General features: G+C 39.3%; 1 protein-coding gene across 1 annotated transcript in view; it reads right to left on the bottom strand.

Moving 5' to 3' along the window:
• The window catches only part of DST (dystonin), a 4096730-nt gene that overhangs the window by 3961235 nt on the left and 113267 nt on the right, over positions 1 to 22228 (bottom strand). The gene's annotated exons all lie outside the window — the stretch shown is intronic.

The following is a 22228-nucleotide window of genomic DNA, read 5'->3' as shown; positions in this document are numbered from 1 at the left end:
CCCACCATGCCCCAAGATTCTCATTACACCTTTCTAAACATACTGGAATATATTAAGATACAACCAAACACCCTAATACTGGGTGATTTCAACTACTCTGCCATTAACTGGGAAAACTACTCGTGTACCAACACCTTTGCCCAACGGTTCTTGGAATTCATAATTTCCAATGCCCTGGATCAACTAATCCTTAGTCCCACCAAGGGCTCCAATATCCTAGACCTTGTCATTACCAACATGGGAAATTGAAGCTCCACACCTATGTTCAGCCCCTCGTTGGTCAGGTCTGACCATAAGCTAATCGCCCTTGACATCCACATCCCACCCCCACCCCCCAGTAAGGAAACCTCTGTAAAAAGACTTCTCCAAAGCCAACTTCATGTTACTCAAGTCAGAAGTGACAAACTTCATGACACCCCATGCAGACAGGAACTGAAAATTTAAAAGCAATGACAACGGATCCAGTACCAATGGTTTATTGCACACAAATCCCTAGCGCCTCGGCATTCGCCTTCCAGGGGAATACCCCCTGGAAGGCGAAGGCCGAGGTGCTAGGGATTTGTGTGCAATAAACCATTGGTACTGGATCCGTTGTCGTTGCTTTTGGATTACCTTTGCTTCTCTTGTTAGTAGTTTTTTTAGGAACTGAAAATTTGACTGCTGAATCCTACACTAAGGCTCTGTATGAGCACATCCACTCGTGCATGAATCGTGCCAGCCCCAATAGAACCAAGACACTCTCCTCCAAAAAAAGGAAGCCAATCTGGAGGTCCCTTCCCATAAACAAACTTTACAACAAAAGGAAGAAACTGTTGCAGAGAAGAGGAAAATCCCAGGATGCAAAACATTCCCTTACCAGCCTCAGTAAGAAGCTGAGATCCCTCATAAAATCCTCCAAAGCTACATATGAAAATAAAATTGACAAAGATTTCAAAGACAACCACAAGGCATTCTATAGCTATGTCAAGAATCTAAATGGCAATGCTCAGATCTGCTCTGAGCTACAACAGAATGGCATTAAATATACTGATCCCAGGGATATTGCCAATATCCTGGGAAATCGATTCAGTGCAAACTTCACCCCCCCTCTCACCCCGTAAAGGGCTCATCTCAATGCTGAAAGATTGCCAAATTCTGGTAATAACAGCCACACAGGTAAAAAACGCACTCTCCAAAGCTAAGAATAGAGCATCCATGGGACCAGATGACATCCCAGGCTGTGTACTACATGAACTACAAAATGAAGTGGCACCTCACCTAAGTGTCATGTTTAATCATAGCCTCACCTCAGGCTTCATGCCCACTGAGTGGAGCCCAGCTACAGTTATCCCACTCCACAAGGTTGGATCCCGGGAACTACCACCCCATCGGTCTGATGTGCCTGATCTGCAAGGCCATGGAACGTATTATCATGGAACTTATAAACAAAGACATTGGCAACCTTCAAACACTGAACCCCATGCAGTTTGGGTTCATGAAGGGCCGATCTTGTCTCCTGAACCTGATTGACCTCTTCAAATCAGTCTCCAGAGCCATCTACAAGGGTAAGGTGGTCCACGCAGCCTATCTGGACCTCGCCAAGGCCTTCGACACGATCCCCTTCTCTGGAATCATAGATAAACTTACTAAGCTGGGCATTAACCCCTACATCACTTGATGGGTTGCCAACTGGCTTGCTGACAGAACCCACACTGTAAAAGTATCCGACTCCAAATCCAAGTCCAGACAAGTGACAAGTAGAGTACATCAGGGTTCAGTCCTGAGACCACTCTTGTTTGGCATCTCCTTCTCTGAAGTACAGGCCAACACTAAGGGACTCTGGCTAACAGAGTTCGCAGATGACTGCAAACTGGGAACCATTATTGAATCCCCAAATGATGTGGACATTCTACATAAGGGCCTTACAGGAACAGATGCTTGGTGCCAGAGCCATAGGCTCAAGCTCAATTCCAAGAAATGTATAGTTATCCCCTTTGGGAAAAAACATGTACCCACGAATTACCACATAAGTGGCAGTACACTAAACACTGAAAGTGTGATAAGAGACTTAGGGACACAGGTGGACAGTGGTCTCATCTTCAATAACCACATTACCACAACAGTCAGGAAATCCTTCTATGTTGCCCACCTCATCACTAAGGGCTTTTCATCTAGAAAAAAAGGAGGTCATTGTCCCACTGTACTCATCCCTCATTAGACCCATTATAGAATACAACACCCTTGTTTGGTATGTACCTCTCAAGACATCTGCAACAACTGGAAAGGCCACAGAAATACCTCACTAAAGAATCACAGGCCTAAAGCAGATGCTGTATGCTGACCATCTAAAAAAACTCCACCTATACTCTGTTGCATATCATCTAACCCTCCTGAACCATTTTCAACACCCGAGAGTCCAAAGCAATCTGTTTCCAAAGGGGAAGAGACAGTTTCTGGGGCAGATTTAGAGAGATAGGGGTAGAAGGAGTGGGGGATATGGGTAGAACACTGGCATAGTCATTCTTAAGCGTTAAAGTGTCCCTTTTTTGGTAAGGGTGCTTATTTCATTTTGATTTTCTCCTGTTATTTCTCTTTTTTTGCTCTTCATTTGCCTGGAGGTGGAAGGGGTTGTTTGGTTTGTTTTCTCAAAGGAAATAGGATTTGAGAGAATTGTAAAGGAAATCCTGAAAAATCTTAGATACCCCCTGGCTTAACTTCTCTCTTTCATCAAATTATTTGAGAAACTGAGTAGCAGAAGAGCCAAACAAAACCTCTTTATCTAAATCCAAATTCAAAACATCAGCCCTTACTTCATCAACAAACTTTTGGCTGTTTACCCAGCATATTTCCTCAGAACTGTAGTCATAGAAATGGCCCTAGATACTGTGTCTGAACAGTCATACATACTCTTCAAATCATATTTCAATACTTGAGAAAGATTAGAAACAACAGGATTTGGGCAGGAGCTACCTTCCGAAGGAAATGGGACAAAGTACTCCCTCACACTGTCTGATCAAAACAGAATAAACTTCCATGTACATGCCTGGTAGTTAAGAATTCTGTAAGCTAAAGTGGAAAAAGAAGAAGAAGAAGAAAGGTCCTTTTACCAAATCTGGCCATTACCTTGCCCTGTTTGTCCAGATGGGAGGGCTTTGTATTCACCAACAGTCTGTTAGCAACTGTTGTAGAGGTAGAGATTGCAGCTGGATCAGATCTAACATGAGGAAACAGAAATGTTTTAGTCTGAGATACTTCCTAAAGTCTATCTTGTCTTTTTTGAGGGTTGGAGACTGAAAATCAGGATTATTTCAGGCTGCACTAAACACATCATCAAAGGCTGGCAATATAGAATGAAAGGGTGTAGAATAAGGTATACCCGCTTGTAACATATATCTCCTCACTTTAGAAGGAATGTCACTTGTTTCCACAAAAACATCTTGTTTATCCTGGAAATAATCTGAGATAAAGACAATTCCTCCAAAGGCGGTGGTGAGGACCACAATTTCCTTAGAACCACAGTTTCAGGAGAAGATGCCCAGTCTTTGTCCATATCAGAATCCCCTGACCAATTTTTCTCAGAAATGTCTTTACTGACATTGTCCTCAGGTAAGGATTTCTGAGTCCTAGGATTAACAGCCTGTAACAACTGTCTGACTAAGATAAGAAAATTATCTTTACTGATAGACAGCATGTCTTCAGATGAACAATTTATGTTTTCAATTTTTCAATAACTCTTTCCTAATAGGACATCTAAATATCCCAAGCATTAATAATAAAGTAGCCCACCTCCTTGCCCTTCTAGATATTCACTCCTTTGACATCTTCTGCCTCACTGAAACTTGGTTGGAACCAGAGACTAAAGACAATGAAATCATTCCCCAAGGATATAATATAGTGAGACAAGATCGAACAAAACCCAAAGGGGGTGGAGTAGCAGTTCTATTCAAAGACTGACTTCATATCTCCACCATCTAATCCAACCCAGGATAGTAATGCAGACGTCCTCATCACCAAACTTCAAATCAACCTAAACAAATCTTTATACATTATCTGTATTTACCTACCACCCGGAAATAATATCACTACAATAGAGGCTATACTAAGCTGGGTGTCTTCAACTTACCCCCAAGAAACTATAATACTAGGTGACTTTAATATCAACTGGAAAGGTGTCATCGCTGAAAATCCTACCTCTCATATTAACCTCCATGGCTTTAGCCAAACTATCACCTCCACAACCAGAATTAACAAACCAAATAAAAAAGATAGCACCTTAGACTGGATACTTATAAATAGGCAGAAACATTTTCTCAAGGTAGGAACGCTGCCAGACGATGTAAGTGATCATGTTTTGAGCTACGTCATAAGAGAAAGAAATGATCTTCCCAACCTCCCCACCTTTAGGATAGCATGCGCTACCAAATACTTTAACTCAGAATTATTTCAAAATGAACTTAGTGCCTGTGACTGGAACCCTTTAAAAACCCTACCACTTGAAGAGGCTGTAAAGTATCTTAACTCTAAATTATTATCTATCCTGGATAGGCATGCACCTAAATGGTCCATCAGAATGAAGTCTAACCCAGCCCCATGGCTTTCTAAAGAAACCAGACATCAAATTTTGCTTAGGAACAAAGCTTGGGCTAAGTGGAGAGCTAACAAAAATATCTCTGATCAACTAAATTTTAGGCAGCTGAGAAATAGTACAAAAAAGGCAATATTTACAGATAAATAGAACTACTAGTGTAAACTAAAACAAACTCACCAAAATAATCCCCAGAAGTTCTGGTCTAGTATCAATAAACTCCTTTCCCCAGGGCACTCTCGAATACCCACCCCACTCGATGCCGATTCAAATACCCCCCATCAAACTGCCAATACCTTCAATTCTTTCTTCACTGAGACCATACAATCACTAGCTAGTCAACTAATCCCAGACAACTCAAGCCTGCCCACCACCTTACCAGGCACTCTACCTACATTCAAACTGCAACCCATCTCTACTACTCTCATCTATAAATGCATCCAAAAACTCAAGCCTTGTACTCCTTCTGATGACCAGCTACCATCACAATATCTCCAAAATGCAGCCAAAGTAATTGCCTACCCTATATCCATCCTTATAAATAAGACAATTAAGGAGGGAACCATTCCAGACATTTGGAAAATCTCCCACATTATCCCCCTGCACAAAGGTGGTAACTCAAATGACTACTCTAACTATCGGCCAATAGCTCTCATCACCCTTAGCAAAAATTATGGAAAAATGCATTCACCAACAACTTTTACATCATTTATCTCAACATAACATAATAGCAAACTGTCAACATGGCTTTAGGCCATCACACAGTAACACAACTGCCCTTTTATCCTTTACCGATATCATCAATAGAAACCGCAATAAAAACATCCTCTCATCTGCACTCTTTATTGACCTCTCAAAAGCTTTCGACATGGTAAACCACACCCTTCTAATAAATATTTTTGAATCCCTTTCCTTTGACTCTCAGGCTGGTAAAAGGTTCAGATCCTACCTTAGCAACAGGCAACAGGCAGTTCTCTGGGAAAATCAAATTTCATCCTTTCTGCCAGTCACCCTTGGAGTCCCTCAGGGCTCTATTCTTGGACCACTTCTTGTCTCATTATTTATCAATGACCTCCATGTAGCAGTTCCTCAAGCCACCTGCATTCAATATGCAGATGATTCCACGCTAGTATGCTCTGCTTACTCCCCATCAGAACTACATTCTCTTACTCAAAATGTTTTTAACACTGTAGAAACATGGTTTACAAAATGCTGCCTCCTTCTTAATGCCAAAAAAAAACAAGCTTCTTCTCTTTACTCCCACCACTAAGTCCCCCCCCCCCAGTAGATTTCTCAGTCACTTCCAATAATGGCACTATTATATTCCCTGACTCTACAACTAAACTGTTAGGAATTACCATTGATAATAACCTTACATTTGATTACCATATAAATAATGCCATTAAAACTGTCAACAGAAAAATAGGCTCCTTATATAGAATCAAAACTTTCCTAACCCCAACAGCCAGAACCAAGATTGCTCACTCCCATCTAACCTCAGCTCTTCTGTACGTCTCACCTATATATACTAACCTAAAGAAAAATAATCTTAACAAACTAGCAACTTCCTATAATAACATCGCCAGATTTGCCACTGGCAATCCCTTTAGAACCCACCACTGTCTGAATCTTTGGCAGTTAGACTGGCTTGAATTCCAAAACCACCAGATTATCTCCCAACTCACCATTGCCCACAAGATATTTTACCAACCCAATACCACCCCTATACTCTCCAATCTCTTAATCCCCTATAAAAATCTGAATTCCCTACGTTCTTCTAGCAAACTCCTCGCTAGCATAACCAAGTCTAACAACATGGCTGGTGACTCCCTGTTTACTAACACAGTGGATAAAAACTGGAACCAGCTACCCAATGAACTCACTCTACTGTCTTCCTTGCCTCTGTTTAAACAAAAACTCAAACAACACCTAAAAACGCACTGGTTATGCCCATGTAACAACCCCGACTAACCACCTACTTTCACTACATATACTTCCTCTTCCAAATAAACTTACTGACATTTCAAAGCTAATTCATGCAAGCAAGGCTATTACTGTTTGAACTCTAATCAACATACTGCTAAAATCTTTCTACTTTTGATGTGTAAAATTCCTTATGAATCTTACTGTGTTACATTTTTTGTCAGTCTTTCAAGTGTAAATATCTTCAGTATGTTATTATTACTTGTTTTACTTTTTTAATTCCTTTTATTTACCATGTAACAACATTTTTAATTTTTTTGTATCTTTTTTTGTCACTCTTTCAAGTGTAAATATCTTCAGTATGTTATTATTACTTGTTTTACTTTTTTTAATTCTTTTATTTACCTTGTAACAACATTTTTAATTTGGCTGGAGCTTTTCTCCCCGGGCCTCTACTGAAAATGAAAATATATCCAGCTAGACTAGCCCAGTTAACAAAAGTAAAATAAAATAAATAAAATAAATTTTCTTTACAGGTAACACCCTGAAAGAAATCCACCTCGGTGATGGGACTTTATCCCTGACAACAGCCCTTTTTTACCGACAACTACAACAGACATCTTCCAAAGGGTTTCACAGACACAAAGAAAATACTTTTCCCATGCCCAAATTGTACACTGGAATAGCCAAAGATGACATGGCTGACCCCTGGTCCATGGTGGCAAAAAGAACTATACCAGACGAACCCACATAAGCGGAAGAGTGGACTGAGGAACAACATTAGTCCACGACAGGTTCACTCATCAATGGCAGATGCATTGTCTGAGCCCACAGTGGTGGTAAGGGCTTTTTATTGTATTTCTTCTTTTAAATACAGCAAGAAAATAATCAGCAGGACTGGAGCTAAGTATCCATGCTGCACCTGAGGAAGACGTCAACACAGGAAAGCAGTGCCAGAAATAAACTGGTTGGAAGGGGACTTAGCCAAGCAAGTGTTCACGTACAGCATATACACACTCACACTTCCCCATACAGCCACTTGTGTGTAAAATACAAGCAGAATACATAAAACCCTGTCAGAGGTAATGCAGTAGGAATAAACACACCCTGACAAATGAAAACAGCTACATTATCATGAAATGTACACAGTCATTAAAAGATTAAACATGTTTTTGTCCCATTAAATTGCTTCCTGTTTCTCAAAAACATCATGAAACATTATTTATTTATTGATATTTGTTGACCAGGAAAGTCCACTGGGTCAGGGACCCATTTTCAGTGGAGGCTCGGGGAGAAAAGCTCCACAAGAAATACAATACAGAAGTATGGTACATTGGACATGCGTGTTTACATAGATCATTAGGCACATACACAGAGGTTAAATGCAATGTTTCAAGAAGATGTCCAACACAATACAATAACAGTAGTTCAAAGTTCAAAATACAATACAGAATACAAATTTAGATATAATAATACAAGAGTTAAAATATGTGTTCAGTCAAGAACAGAGTTTTGCAATGGAGAAAGGGAGTGGATAAGAAGAGTATGGCATGGTAGAGTATTAATCATTAGAGAAAGCATTATGTATTTACCAAAATATGCCCTGAAAATAAAAGCAGTCCTGGATAAAAAGCTCCATTTTGAGAAAAAAAGACAACATTCTTAAAGGGGAAATCCCACTTTACAGAGAAAATAGATTAATACCTCTCAAGTGTACCTCATTACAAGGAATGTTACACATTTTTAGGTGTTGAAAAGTCAATGTTCCTCGAAATTCCACATTGAAAGTGTATGGCACACATTCAGACTTGGGAATTTTTTTAACTGAAATCTATGGCAAATCATGTCAAATCATATTAATTCATCAAAAGAACTTTTTATAAGTGTAAAGTAGCACATTTTTAACCATCCTGTGAGCTTCCTAGTTGAAGCTGTTACTAAGCTGTTAGTAGGTGTTCCACATTTTGCACATTTGTTTCACATTATGAGAGGTAGTGTTCCTCATTTTGGAGATGGAAGGTTGAGAGCTATGAATAGATTAGAACAATTATTTTTAATAAACAAGCAATATTGTGTGTGGAAGGGCTCCCAAGAGGGGATAATCTGACAGCTTCTCCTGTGAAGTCTTATAAATGCTTCCTCTCAAAATGGCAAGAAAACACTGAAGACGCTTCAAGTCTGACTGCTGATTCCCTCCAATGGGCCGGCTGCCAAATTAGCAGTCAGAATGAAGGTGTGGGAGGGAGCCACAACGGTGTGAAGATGGCCAGTTGTTGTATCCCGAGCAGGATACAACACATATAACCTAAAAGCTGATGCAGCAATAAGAATGATGGGACATCATGATGTCATGAACAAAAGAGAGTTGCAGTGAAAAATGTGAGAGGAACACTAGGAACATATATGGCAAAGAAAAGAACTGGAAAAGAAAGGAGCTTGCTTTCACTGCAGATAGCTGCAAGCAAGTAATACAAGTAAACAGATTATTAGGCTTGCAAGGGAAATGGGAAGGTGGAAGTATGGAAGGAATGTTTATTAGATCATGCACATGTAACTATGAAATTGTTTGAAGTAAACAGTAAACAGTAAAGTATAAAGTAAGAAGATTAAGTGAAGTATACCGGAGGCAGGTGGAAGAGGGAAATAGCCAAGGGTGTTGATGAGGAATAAGGTGTGGAGCATCATAATTATTTATTTATTGACAATTGTTTACCAGGATAATCCACTGGCAAAGGTCTATAAATGTACATGTCAATAAGCAAAATAAGAATAAAGTACAGTGAAAACATAGGAGGAGGCAATAGCACAATAAAAACAAACTTATAGTAAACTGGGGATAAATCAAAAATAATGGTTAACAATGTATAATAAATAATAATATAGATAATAATAATAAATCAGATATGTTGTAAAGGCTAACAAATCTAATCCTTTTACAATACACAAAATAGTGTGCACACAACATTGTCTAAAGGTCATTAAAAAATAGGTATGAAGAAAAAACAGAAAAAGAGGAAGTGGATATATGAATATAAACAGAGAGTAGAGTATGTCAAGTTTTAAAAGTTGGTGGATTGGTGCAAGAGCAGATCCATCTAGAAGACAGGTAATCTTGTAAAGAGGTTTTGAAAGATGTGAGGTTTTGCATTAATCTGATTGACAGGGGTAAAGCATTCCAGGCTTTGGCTACTGAAAGACTTACAAAGAAGCTGTCCAGCAGGTAGATTGGGCTTGTGTACCTGTAAAAGGTGTTGATTTACAGATTTGAGAGACCTATTAGGTAGATGGTGGCTGCAGAGAGAGTTGAGGGCAGGACAAGCTGAGGGCTTGTAAAATAGTTTGTGTGCAGTTGTGAGCTGCAGGTAGGAGAGATAGTGTGGAAGTTCAAGCCACTTGAGGGAATGTAGAACAGTACAGTGATGGGTGGAATGTTTGGCATTTATAGCAAACTTGGCAACCTTGTTATAGCCCATTTCATCCTTGCTTTTTACGGAGGATTGTAGGTTAGTAAGTAATGGAGCACCATAAAAGAGTGAGGGAAGTAGATAGGTGGTAGCGAGGGTTTGTTTAGTGGAGGGGTTAAGATAGTGTCTGTGCTTGTAAAGAATGCATAGCTTTTGGTGCTTTTTTTGGCATTATTCTGTATATGCATGTTAAATTTTAGCTGTTCGTTAATAGTTACTTCAAGTAATTTAGTGTGAGCAGCAACTTTCTTATTGTTTTGTTTGACAGCGAATGGTAAATTGGGACTTGTCTATGAGGGTTTTTTTTTTTCCCTGGGGAAAACAGAAGTAGTTTGGATTTATTTGGATTGACGGACAGGTGATTGTTGCTTAGCCAGGTTTCAATAGAGGTGAAGGCAAGCTGAGTGATGTTTAGATTAGTTGTGGAATTAGCAGAACAGATAATGGTCGACTTGTCAGCTTATTGTATTAAAGAGCACTGAGTGCATGATGACTGACGATTATTAATAAAGATGCTGAAGAGGAGGGCTCCTAATATTAAGCCTTGCAGGACACCATTGGGGTTATTAAGGTAAGAGGAGAGGAAGTTATTCCATTTAAATGCCTGTTGTCTGTTTGATAGGTAACTTGCAAACCAATTAAGAGTGGGAGAGATGATACCAATTTTCAAAAACTGGATTAGAAGTAGCGGGTGAGAGACTGTATTAAAAGCCTTTGATAAGTCTAGAAATAGGGAAGAAATGACTTTGCCTGAATCATGGGCTTTGTTGACAATGTCCAGAAACGATATCAAGGCAGTTATAGAACTATGACCTGGCCTAAAACCATGTTGCATAGGAGATATCATCTGGTTGTTAAGCAGGAAATTTAAAAGTTATATGTGGATGCATTTCTCAAGGAGCTTGGAGATGGGGAGAAAATGACTATAGGACGATAACTGGAGATATCAGCAGGTGAGCCACCTTTATGCAAGGGTAGAATAAACGCTTTTTTCCAAATTTTTAGAACATAGGACTCAAGCATGGATCTATTGGCTAGTATGCTGATAGGGTAGGCAATGGCATGAGCAGCTAATTTTGGATATTCTGTGGGTAGGTTATCAGCTGCACTGGAGCTAGGACTGAGCGTATGGAGCACTCTTTTCTATAGTAATAGTTGAAACTGGTTTAAGTGAGAAAATAGGAGTAGGCTGGGTTGCAGGTTCATGAGAATTAAGCGAGGAGGAAGAGGGAGAAGAGTGGTCGGGGTGGGATGGTCTATATGGACTAGTAAAAGTAGTACTTTGTGTGTAAGGTTGGGGAAAGCTGGCGGTAATACTTGTTATGGTATCAATGAAGTGTGAGTTAAAGAGATTGGCTATTTGTGGAGAAGTTTTATCTGGATGTAGACATATGTTACTATTGGAGCCTAGATTTAGAAGGGACAATATGGATGTCCAGAATTTCTTAGGGTTCTGCTTATGACCGATTTGAAATTATAGATAAGAGTTTTTCTTATCCATGATTACTTCCCTTTTTATTTGGTTGCAAAGCTGCTTAAATTTAAAGAGGTCTGGAGGATTTTTATTTTTCTGCCAAAGTTTCCAAACTTTATTTCTGTTTAGCATTACTTCTTTTACAGATTTTGAAAGCCATGGGGCATGTTTGGTTTTTGCACGTTTAGCATGAGAAGGAGTGAGGCTATTAAGGGTATCTAGAAATATTGAATTAAAGTAGTTAACTGCATCATCTAAGGGTAGAGTTTTTAGGATGTTCCAGTTCATGTTTTACAGTAGACTGGTGAATGTTTGCAGATTGAAGCTAGACAGGTTACGTATTTCTTTATCCTGATGCTCTTTTCACAGAGAGGGAGATGTCTAAGAACAAAGGCAGGAAGGTGGTCACTGAGAGCAATTAGGAGAGTGCCAGCTGAGGAGATTTTGCTAGGATTAGTAACTAAAATCCAGTCTAGGAAAGAGCCGTCTGTAGTTCCTCAATGAATCTTGTTGTAGTAGTTATCAGTTGAGTAAACCTGAATAAGTTAATTTCAGAAGATGGGATGGAAGAAGATTTGCCAATTTATATTAACATCGCCAAGAATGATGCTTTCAATATTTATTGTATGGGTGACCCAGGCAAGGATATCCTCCAGAATAGGTATATTGTTGCCTGGAGGGAGATATAAAACTATGATAAATATGCTTTTAGATTTATTTATTTTGAAAAAAGTGATGAGAATTTCAGAACTGGAGAACTGGGGGTATTATTAGTGTACGGGACTATGTGAGAACTGGGGGTATTACTAGTGTACGGGACTATGTGAGAACTGGGGGTATTATTAGTGTACAGGATTATGTGAGAACTGGGGGTATTATTAGTGTACGGGACTATGTGAGAACTTGGGGTATTATTAGTGTACGGGACTATGTGAGAACTGGGGGTATTATTAGTGTACGGGACTATGTGAGAACTGGGGGTATTATTAGTGTACGGGACTATGTGAGAACTTGGGGTATTATTAGTGTACGGGACTTTGTGAGAACTGGGGGTATTATTAGTGTGCGGGACTATGTGAGAACTGGGGGTATTATTAGTGTACGGGACTATGTGAGAACTGGGGGTATTATTAGTGTACGGGACTATGTGAGAACTGGGGGTATTATTAGTGTACGGGTCTATTTGAGAACTGGGGGTATTATTAGTGTACGGGACTATGTGAGAACTGGGGTATTATTAGTGTACGGGACTATGTGAGAACTTGGGGTATTATTAGTGTACGGGACTATGTGAGAACTTGGGGTATTATTAGTGTACGGGACTATGTGAGAACTTGGGGTATTATTAGTGTACGGGACTATGTGAGAACTGGGGTATTATTAGTGTACGGGACTATGTGAGAACTGGGGGTATTATTAGTGTACGGGACTATGTGAGAACTGGGGGTATTATTAGTGTACGGGACTATGTGAGAACTTGGGGTATTATTAGTGTACGGGACTATGTGAGAACTGGGGGTATTATTAGTGTACGGGACTATGTGAGAACTGCGGGTATTATTAGTGTACGGGACTATGTGAGAACTGGGGGTATTATTAGTGTACGGGACTATGTGAGAACTGGGGGTATTATTAGTGTACGGGACTATGTGAGAACTTGGGGTATTATTAGTGTATGAGACTATGTGAGAATTGGGGGTATTATTAGTGTACGGGACTATGTGAGAACTGGGGGTATTATTAGTGTACGGGACTATGTGAAAACTGGGGGTATTATTAGTGTACGGGGCTATGTGAGAACTGGGGGTATTATTAGTGTACGGGGCTATGTGAGAACTTGGGGTATTATTAGTGTACGGGACTATGTGAGAACTGGGGGTATTATTAGTGTACGGGACTATGTGAGAACTGGGGGTATTATTAGTGTACGGGACTATGTGAGAACTTGGGGTATTATTAGTGTACGGGACTATGTGAGAACTGGGGGTATTATTAGTGTACGGGACTATGTGAGAACTGGGGGTATTATTAGTGTACGGGACTATGTAAGAACTGGGGGTATTATTAGTGTATGGGGCTATGTGAGAACTGGGGGTATTATTAGTGTACGGGACTATGTGAGAACTGGGGGTATTATTAGTGTACGGGAATATGTGAGAACTGGGGTATTATTAGTGTACGGGACTATGTGAGAACTGGGGTATTATTAGTGTGCGGGACTATGTGAGAACTGGGGGTATTATTAGTGTACGGGACTATGTGAGAACTGGGGGTATTATTAGTGTACGGGACTATGTGAGAACTGGGGGTATTATTAGTGTACGGGACTATGTGAGAACTGGGGGTATTATTAGTGTACGGGACTATGTGAGAACTGGGGGTATTATTAGTGTACGGGGCTATTAAAAAAGGAGGGCAGTACCACCACCTTTCTTATGAAGCCTGTCAGACCTGATGGCGTTGAAGCCTGGAGGGAGGAATTTGGAGTCTTTATCATGCAGGCAGAGCCAGGTCTCAGTGGCAGCAATGATGTCTGGATGATTGGCTGCTATCCAGGCTCGAAGGTAAGTAGTTTTGTTATGGATACTTTAGAAATTTAGTGTGACAATTTTTAAAGTTTTGCTGGAATTGTTTTGTTGAGCAGATAGGTTAGAGAAAGTTGGTCCTAGATTTGGGTGGATATCGACACATAAGGGTATGCTAGAAAATATGGGAGTGTAAAAGGATGTAGAATGGTGTCTTTTAGATCGATTGAGGTGGTTTTGTTGGTGGAGAATAGTTTGTCTAACAGGCTTGAATTTAGGGAAATACAGAGTTGTTGTTGTTGTATCTTTCGGCTTTTCCCGGTTAGGGGTCGCCACAGTGGAACTCCGGTCCGCTAATGATTAGCAGTAGATTTTTACGTACCGACTTGCCAGGCCTGACGCACAACCTTCAACGAAGGTACGCCCATTCATGCATGTCTCCACATGAATCTGCTTTAGCTGAGAATCGAACAGGACAACATCTTATTGTAAGGTGAAAACGCTACCGCAGCACCACCACTGCAGCATTATTTAAATGAAAGAGGCTAGGAAATATACATGGGTAGCTTTCTGAGGGGTAAGATAGGAAGGATGCAGTGGATTCTGCTTGGAGAAAGGTGGTAATGGCATTTGGGATTTCTAGTAGACTATACACACCTTTACGTTCCAGAACATTTTCTTTAAAAAAATCAAGTTAAAAAACATAAGCCAGACAAAGACCTTGTGAACTGTAAATGCAATTTAAAAAGTACAAACAGCAATGTTACCTGTAAAAACTATTTTTTTAAGTCCTAATAGTCACTACACTTAGTCTTTATAATAACACTTCAATATATTATAATGCGCACGAACCAAGAGTTATATTTTACTCTAAATGTTTACAAATAACTTTTCATATCCTGGAAACTGTACAACTTAGACATATAGTTGCTAAACTTGAGCTTTCATATGACAGCAGTAAATTCCTTGCTGCATTCTTGTTTACTGAAATATTTATACAAATATGAAAGATAATGCATAACTAACAACATAAATAACATTAAATATCACTTAAGATAGGTTCATAGGTCCATAAGTAAGTACTTGGCTAGCTACCCTTGATGGCCATTTTATGCCTAGCCAGTTCCTTTAATGTGCTCAAATTATCCGATCCCATTTGGTTAGAGATATCTTAAGTATCAGCATCAGTTTTCTTCACCATCATCTAAAGTTTCATCTACTACCATGCAATAGTTTGCAAGTCGCTTGGTTTTAGAAATATTAAGGTACATTTAGAATATTGGATATTTTTATAATTACTAGCAAACTAGCAGCATTTCTCAAGTACACTGTATTATACATTGACAGTGGTAATGTATTTTTCTGTCTCTCACCACGTTTCACGGAACTCCCTTCAATAACATGTAGCTGTCTTAATTTTAAAAATATAAAAGTGAATATGAAAATATGAACAGTGATGGAAAGTGATTAATATCTCCACTGCAGGGCATTCTACATTAATAATCTCAGTGTCAATTTGTTACTTATAGCTTTCTTGTTCTAATACTGTTATTAACTTGTTAGCCACTTAGTTGAGGATGTGAGTCCACAAATATCAGGACATCATAAGAATCTATGGGTGCAAAAAGGAGGTTTACAAAAAAGGTTCTATTGACTGACTTAAGCAGGTTTAGGAATGGATAGAGAGGATAAGTCAGAGCGGTGAGAAGCCATGAATGTAATAAAGGGAGACAGAAAGTGATGAGATATGTAGGAAGAAAGAGAAGAAAGAATAGCAGAGGACTAAATGTTGATGAGGGTAAACAGAGAGAAGGAATGGACAGAAAGGAAGACAAGCCAGACAAAATACTAATAGGTGAAAACCAACATAAAGAAAAATAAAAGCTTGTGAGCAGAATTGCTCAAAATAAAGTATTTTTGCTGAATGGAAGGAGAAGGGGCAGGTGGTTTGGTGGAAGAAAGTGAGAAGGAAGTTCTAAACAAAGCCAACCTCCTTCTTGACTCTATTCTCTTCAAACTCCTACGCCAAGACACTCCATCGCCCCACCCATGAGACTAACAACATCCTACCACAATACAGCCTAAGCAGCCTATCTACTAATAGCCATACTCTCAAAACACCAGCCACTAAATTTTATTCCACAAACCATAACTTTTCTGTTCTTGTCCCTAAACCATGATAATCTCTGCCATGTGAACTTACTTAAATCACAGACTGCAAACAGTTCATAAAATATCTATCTGAACAATATAGCTGCACATGTCAGCACACAAGCCATAACACATAATGCCCAAAGGTGATCTGTTACATTCATTTTAAGAAAACCTTACTTTAAAGATCAGAACAAGCATGCCTTGCTGACAGTTATGATAAAGGCAATGTTACTGGCACTACCACTAACCTCTCCAACATATAAACTCAAACCCACTACTTTCCCAACTGCACTATCCATCCCCTACTATATATCTAATATCCATTTATCCTATTAGCTATTCTATTGCAGGTCTTTGTAATTTACAAATTCCAATCTCTCTTAACTGCTGAAATTTCCCTCCATACTTGTATATACTATGTCCAATCTTTTGGCCGGACCACATTTACCACACCTTTAACTCCTATATTATGCACTGTATACTTCTGATCCTGCATCTTATTAAAGCTTCATGTTAATGTGCATATATTTTTACAACTATATTATATCACCTTATACCTTTAATCTTACTTTACTGCTGTTACTACGTATGTAACCTAGGCTGAGCCTGCAAATGCTCAGATCTGATCAGTGTCCTGTTCCGGTAAACAAAATTAAATAAATAAATAATTTAATTCATTAATGAACTTAGTGATGAAAAGAAGCAATCCATGTGAATAAAGTTCTGAAAGAAATGGTAGCTGATTTTTCTTTTATGGGGGGGTGTGCATTTCAGCAAATGACAGAGAGAATGTCCTTCCCACCTGCTGAAATCCTGATTGCCAACCTTAAACTAAACAGCTATATTACAGTCACCATAGTAGCTATATATATTCCACCTGGGGACAACATCCCCATACTTGAAAGTTTTCTCTTCTACCTCTCTCAGCATATTCATAACAACATCCTCCTCTTCGGTGGCATTAGCATAAATTGGTTATCTCTATGCTCACCTGACTAACAAATCTATTAATCTGCACGGCTTCACTCAACTAATCTCCACACCTACCCATGCCAACAAACCTCAGACTCCTGCTTCCCTTATTGATTGGATACTAGTCTCTGACCCACTGAAATATCACAACCCTACAACTCTACCAGACTCCCTAAGTGATCACTCCCCTGTAAACATTCTCCGATTTACTCCTCACACCCCTAGCCCGCGCAGATATATTGCATGTCGCAAGCTATCCAACTTCCACTCTGAAACTCTCAATGCCATTCTCTCCAAAATCAACTGGGCTTTTCTGAACCAAGTGCCTCTAGAACACACAGTAGAAACATTTAACTCTACTTTCCTAAATATCCTTAACTCACTAGTACCCACCCGCACTGTACATACAGTATAAAAGCCAAAATATCCCCTTGGTTAACCAAAGCCACTCACAATTTCATGAAATCTACGGACAGAATGTGAAAAATATGGGTAAAATCCAAACTGCGCATCCACCTACAAAAATGCAAGGAACTTAGAAACCAGACAAAAAACAAATCAATAAGGGCAAAAAAGAATTCTATCGTAACCCACCATCTGCTCAAAAGTCAAATCCCTCTATGTTTTGGCATGTAATCAATCAAAATCTCCACCCCGGCAACGCCTCTTCTCCAAATCCCTGTCCTACAAAAACACTACAAGAAACTGCAGCAATCTTTAATTCCCACTTTATTGAATCTATCAAGAAGATGCTACCCTCTAACTCCCTAAATACCAACACTGGAATATCTCCTGGCCCTTCTTTCTCCTCAAACTCCAGTAGTTCTTTTTCACTCAAACCTGTACCCACCTACTATATTAAATCTCTACTCAACAAACTAAAACCCTGTTCTCCGTCAGCTGACAACATTCCTCCCTACTTTCTTCACATAGCACCAAACTCTCTGGCTCTTCCTGTATCTATTCTTATAAACTGCTCCATCTCCGAATCTAAAGTTGCCTCCAACTGGAAGGATTTCTACTTTATACCTATGCATAAAGGAGGTAACTCCTCAGAAATCTCCAACTTCAGACCTATAGCTATCTTATCACCCCTCTCTAAAATCCTTGAAAATGCATTCACAAGCAGGTCATGCAACACCTATTACAAGAAAATTGACTTACCCTCACACAGCATGGTTTTTGTCCAAACCACAGTACTGCCACTGCCCTCCTGTCCTTCATCAACACTGTCTCTCAAGCAGGAGACGACAAACCGAGCTCCTGCGTATTCCTTGATCTATCAAAAGCCTTCGACACAGTCTCCCAATCTCTCCTTCTAAGCAAACTGACTAACCTCAGTTTCTCTATCACAACCATTGAGTTGTTCTCTAGCTACCTCTCTGATCAACAGCAATCTGTAAAATGTCTCTGCTCTCCCCTCCCCCTCAGCCTGTTAAAACTGGTGTTCCCCAAGGTTCTATACTTGGTCCATTACTGTTCAATATTTTCACTAATCTGCTCTATACATCTTGCCCTCAGTCATCACTTTTCCAATATGCTGATGATTTTACAGTTATCTCTATTACTGATATCCCTACTGAACCTATCTCACTTAATCTTCCTTTAACTCAGTTGAAACCTGGCTCTCCAATAACCAGCTTATACTGAATCCTAATAAAACCAAACTCTTACTTTTTCTCCCAAAAAATCTTAGCAATCTTAAATCCTCCTTCTCTATACCCTCTCTCAGCAATACACCTATCACTGTTGAATCTTCCACTTAACTTTTAGGTGTTACAATCAATGACCAAATAAAATTTGATGTACATGTTAACAATTGTATCAGTAAAACACATTAAAAACTGGGGCTCTTAGAAGCAAAAAGTTAATCACTAACAAAGCTAGGCTATCCCTCTCACATGCTTATCTACTACAAAGTCTAATCTACAGCTCTCAAATCCTAACAAACCTCAACTCATCATTCCTTAATACGTTAGAATCTACCTATAACACAGTCGCCAGATTCACAGCAAACCAAAATTATAAACCTCATCACTGTCTCTCTCTAAAAATGTTACACTGGCTAGAATTTCCCCATCAGCTTGTTCTCTCTTAGCTTATGGTTATTCATTCCATTTTATGTCAACCTTCATACTGTCGCAACCTATCCTCCCTTATCTCCTACTACACTCCTTCTATTACCCTTCGAAATTCAGACCAAGACCTACAACAAACCCATCAACCAAAGAATAAAACTGGCTGCAACCTATACAGCTACAATCCTGCCAAATCTTGGAACAAACTTCCACAGGTAATTAGGACTCTCAACAATGTTAAAGAATTCAAGTCGGCCTTAAAAGAATACCCGAACAGTCAATGGTCCTGCTATTGTACTCAGCCTCCTTAACGTATTCTCAAGTACTCAGACTGCCTAACTTCTCCTTCCAATCTCCTGTCGCAGCACACTTGCCTACCTAAAACCTCTGCTTAATTTCTCCCCTACCTGCATAATCTCACTTTCCTTCTCAACCTAAACATACTTCTACTCTCATATCACCTCTATCTACTATTTATTACTGCACTCTCCTTTAATTAATACTTCTTAACTATGCTGCATTACCTCCAAAATCCTATCTCTAAATCAATGTTCATAATTAGTTTTATTGCAAAACCCATGTATAAACTTGCACTGTCTTGTCTGTATTTAATACTGTATGTTATTGAAAACCCAATTTAAACTTGTCTGTATTCAATATAAATTCTATTTTTGAACACTATTAATATGTTCTTACCAAATGATACCTGGAGCTTTTCTCCAGATTGCTGATTTGGTACCTTGAGTACTCTACTGTAAAAATAAATGTGGAGCTTTTCTCCCCAGGCCTCTGTTGAAAAAGGGCTATCAGCTCAGATCGACAAAAATGGTCAACAAATGTAACATAAAAATAAAAAATAAAATAAAATAATATATGACAGATAATAAATGCATTCCAAGCCCCACCCCAAGCTGGAAGTGGTAACTACACTGAAGTTTACACTAAAGCCCTGTACAATCACTTGCATAAGTGTATAAACTCAGCCGTTCCAGAAAGAATCAAAGCCAGAGCCACAAGTAAAAACAAGCTGCCATGGTGAACATCCAACAGCAACAAACTTTACAATAAACCCAAAAGGTTGCTGTCCAAGAAAACAAAGGCAAGGCCCCAACAATGGGAAAGTACCCTCCTCAGCCTCAATGGGCAAATAAGACAACTTGTCAAATCCTCCAAGGGCTTCTTTGAGGGAAACTTAGCAAGTACAGACAAGGATAACCCTAAGGCCTTTTATAGCTACATATGTAGCCTAAAGGGTATGGCCCAAGCATGTGCAGAACTAGTGGCCAACGGTATCACACACACTGACCCTACAGAGATACCAAACCTGCTAGTGGATAGGTTTGGCAAAATATCACTCCCTTATCACCTCCTAACTTATAACAAACTTTCCCCCAAATGTACCCCCCACCTACATATCTGAAGATCAGGTCCTCAAAGCCTTGTCCAAGGCAAAAAACACAGCCACTATGAGACCAGACAACATCCTAGGCTGTCTTCTGGTCAGGGTAAAACATGAACTAGCATCAACACTAAGAACCGTTTCAATTATAACCTAACCACATGCTTTGTTCCTATGGAACAGAGAACAGCAACAGTTATTCCCCTCCACAAAGGTGGCCTAGCAATAGACCCGGGGAATTACAGACCCATAACCCTGACCAGAATCATTTGTAAGGCCATGGGACATATCATTATGAACCTCATACCTGGGAATTCATGAAGGATCAACAATAAAACATGAACAAATGCAAATAAAACTCAGTAAGGAATATTTTAGAAGACTTAAATTAATCCTGAAAACAGCGTTAACAAAGTCCAAGCTATAAACCAATTTGCTCTTATTGTCCTAACTTACAGTTTTAGAGTGATTGACTAGCCCCAAAAGGTGCTGGGTAGATTATACAGGAAAACAAGAAGGATGCTTCATGCTCATCAAATGATTTATAAAAAATCAGCGCATATCAATATTATATATTCCCCATTCCGAAGGAGGTATGGGCCTCCTTGAAATTGATTACATGTATAGACCTGCAATTGTGGGTCTGCATACATTATCTGTTAACCTCACAAGACCCAAACACAGTGAAAATTTTAAAACAAGAGGAGAAAAAAATCTAAGATGACTTCCCTGGTTAGTCTAGCAAAAGCATATTGGCATCAAGTAGGAATGGAAATTAAACCAGAAGTAGATAAAAATCAGGCATCAAACAAATGTTCCAAAAATGAAAGGTTAATATTGGTGGCCCAAGATAGTGGACTACATACACTTTGGTTTACAAAATCCATTGAACATGTGGGAAAAACAAATAAATGTAGGTTTTGTAAAACAGAATGGGAAACAGTTGCACGCCTTGTTGCTGGTTGTGACATACTAATGGCAGAAGGACTGTATAGTGAAAGGCATAATGTGGAGACACTGTGCAAACATTATAATAGTGAAGTAACTGAAAAACACTGGAAACATGAGCCACAAAGCATCATAGAAAATGATGAAGTTTATATCACATGGGATCATTGATTACCAACAGTTCAAAAAATAGATGCATAAAACCAGATATAGTAGTCCATAAAAAAAAAGACAAAAGTATCATTGATTACTGAAATCGCAAACACCAAGTAACTACGGTGTCCTACATACAGAGAGACACAAAGTCATAAAGTACCAGGATTTGCAGGCAGAGATGAGAGCAATGTGGAAGAAAGATACCCAGCCAGTTCCAGTAGTAGTAGGAGCAACAGGTCTTATAAAAAAGAATCTACAATCATGTTTAGATATGTTACCGATACATATAACTCCATACGAATTACAGAAGGAGTCATTACTGGGCACATTGTGGGTACTGCGAAGGGCACTTCTGGCTAACATCAAAGATTGAAACAATACTAATTTCATGAGCTTTCATCATACCTTGACTTAGGGATGGGATCCCTTCCCATCATGGTATTAGAAACCCAAAAGACTTGGAGAAATTAAAAAAACAGACAGACCTCATAAATAAATACACAGTTGACCTCCAGACCCTAGATCCTACCCAATTCAGCTTCATGACGGGCAGATCTGCCAGTTAAATCGG

The sequence above is a fragment of the Protopterus annectens genome, chromosome 2.part1 (genome assembly GCF_019279795.1).
Source record: "Protopterus annectens isolate FY-2018-M chromosome 2.part1, PAN1.0, whole genome shotgun sequence".
Lineage (NCBI taxonomy): Eukaryota > Metazoa > Chordata > Ceratodontiformes > Protopteridae > Protopterus > Protopterus annectens.
Note: the sequence above shows the minus strand (reverse complement) of the source record. Positions and strands in the feature narration are given on the sequence as shown.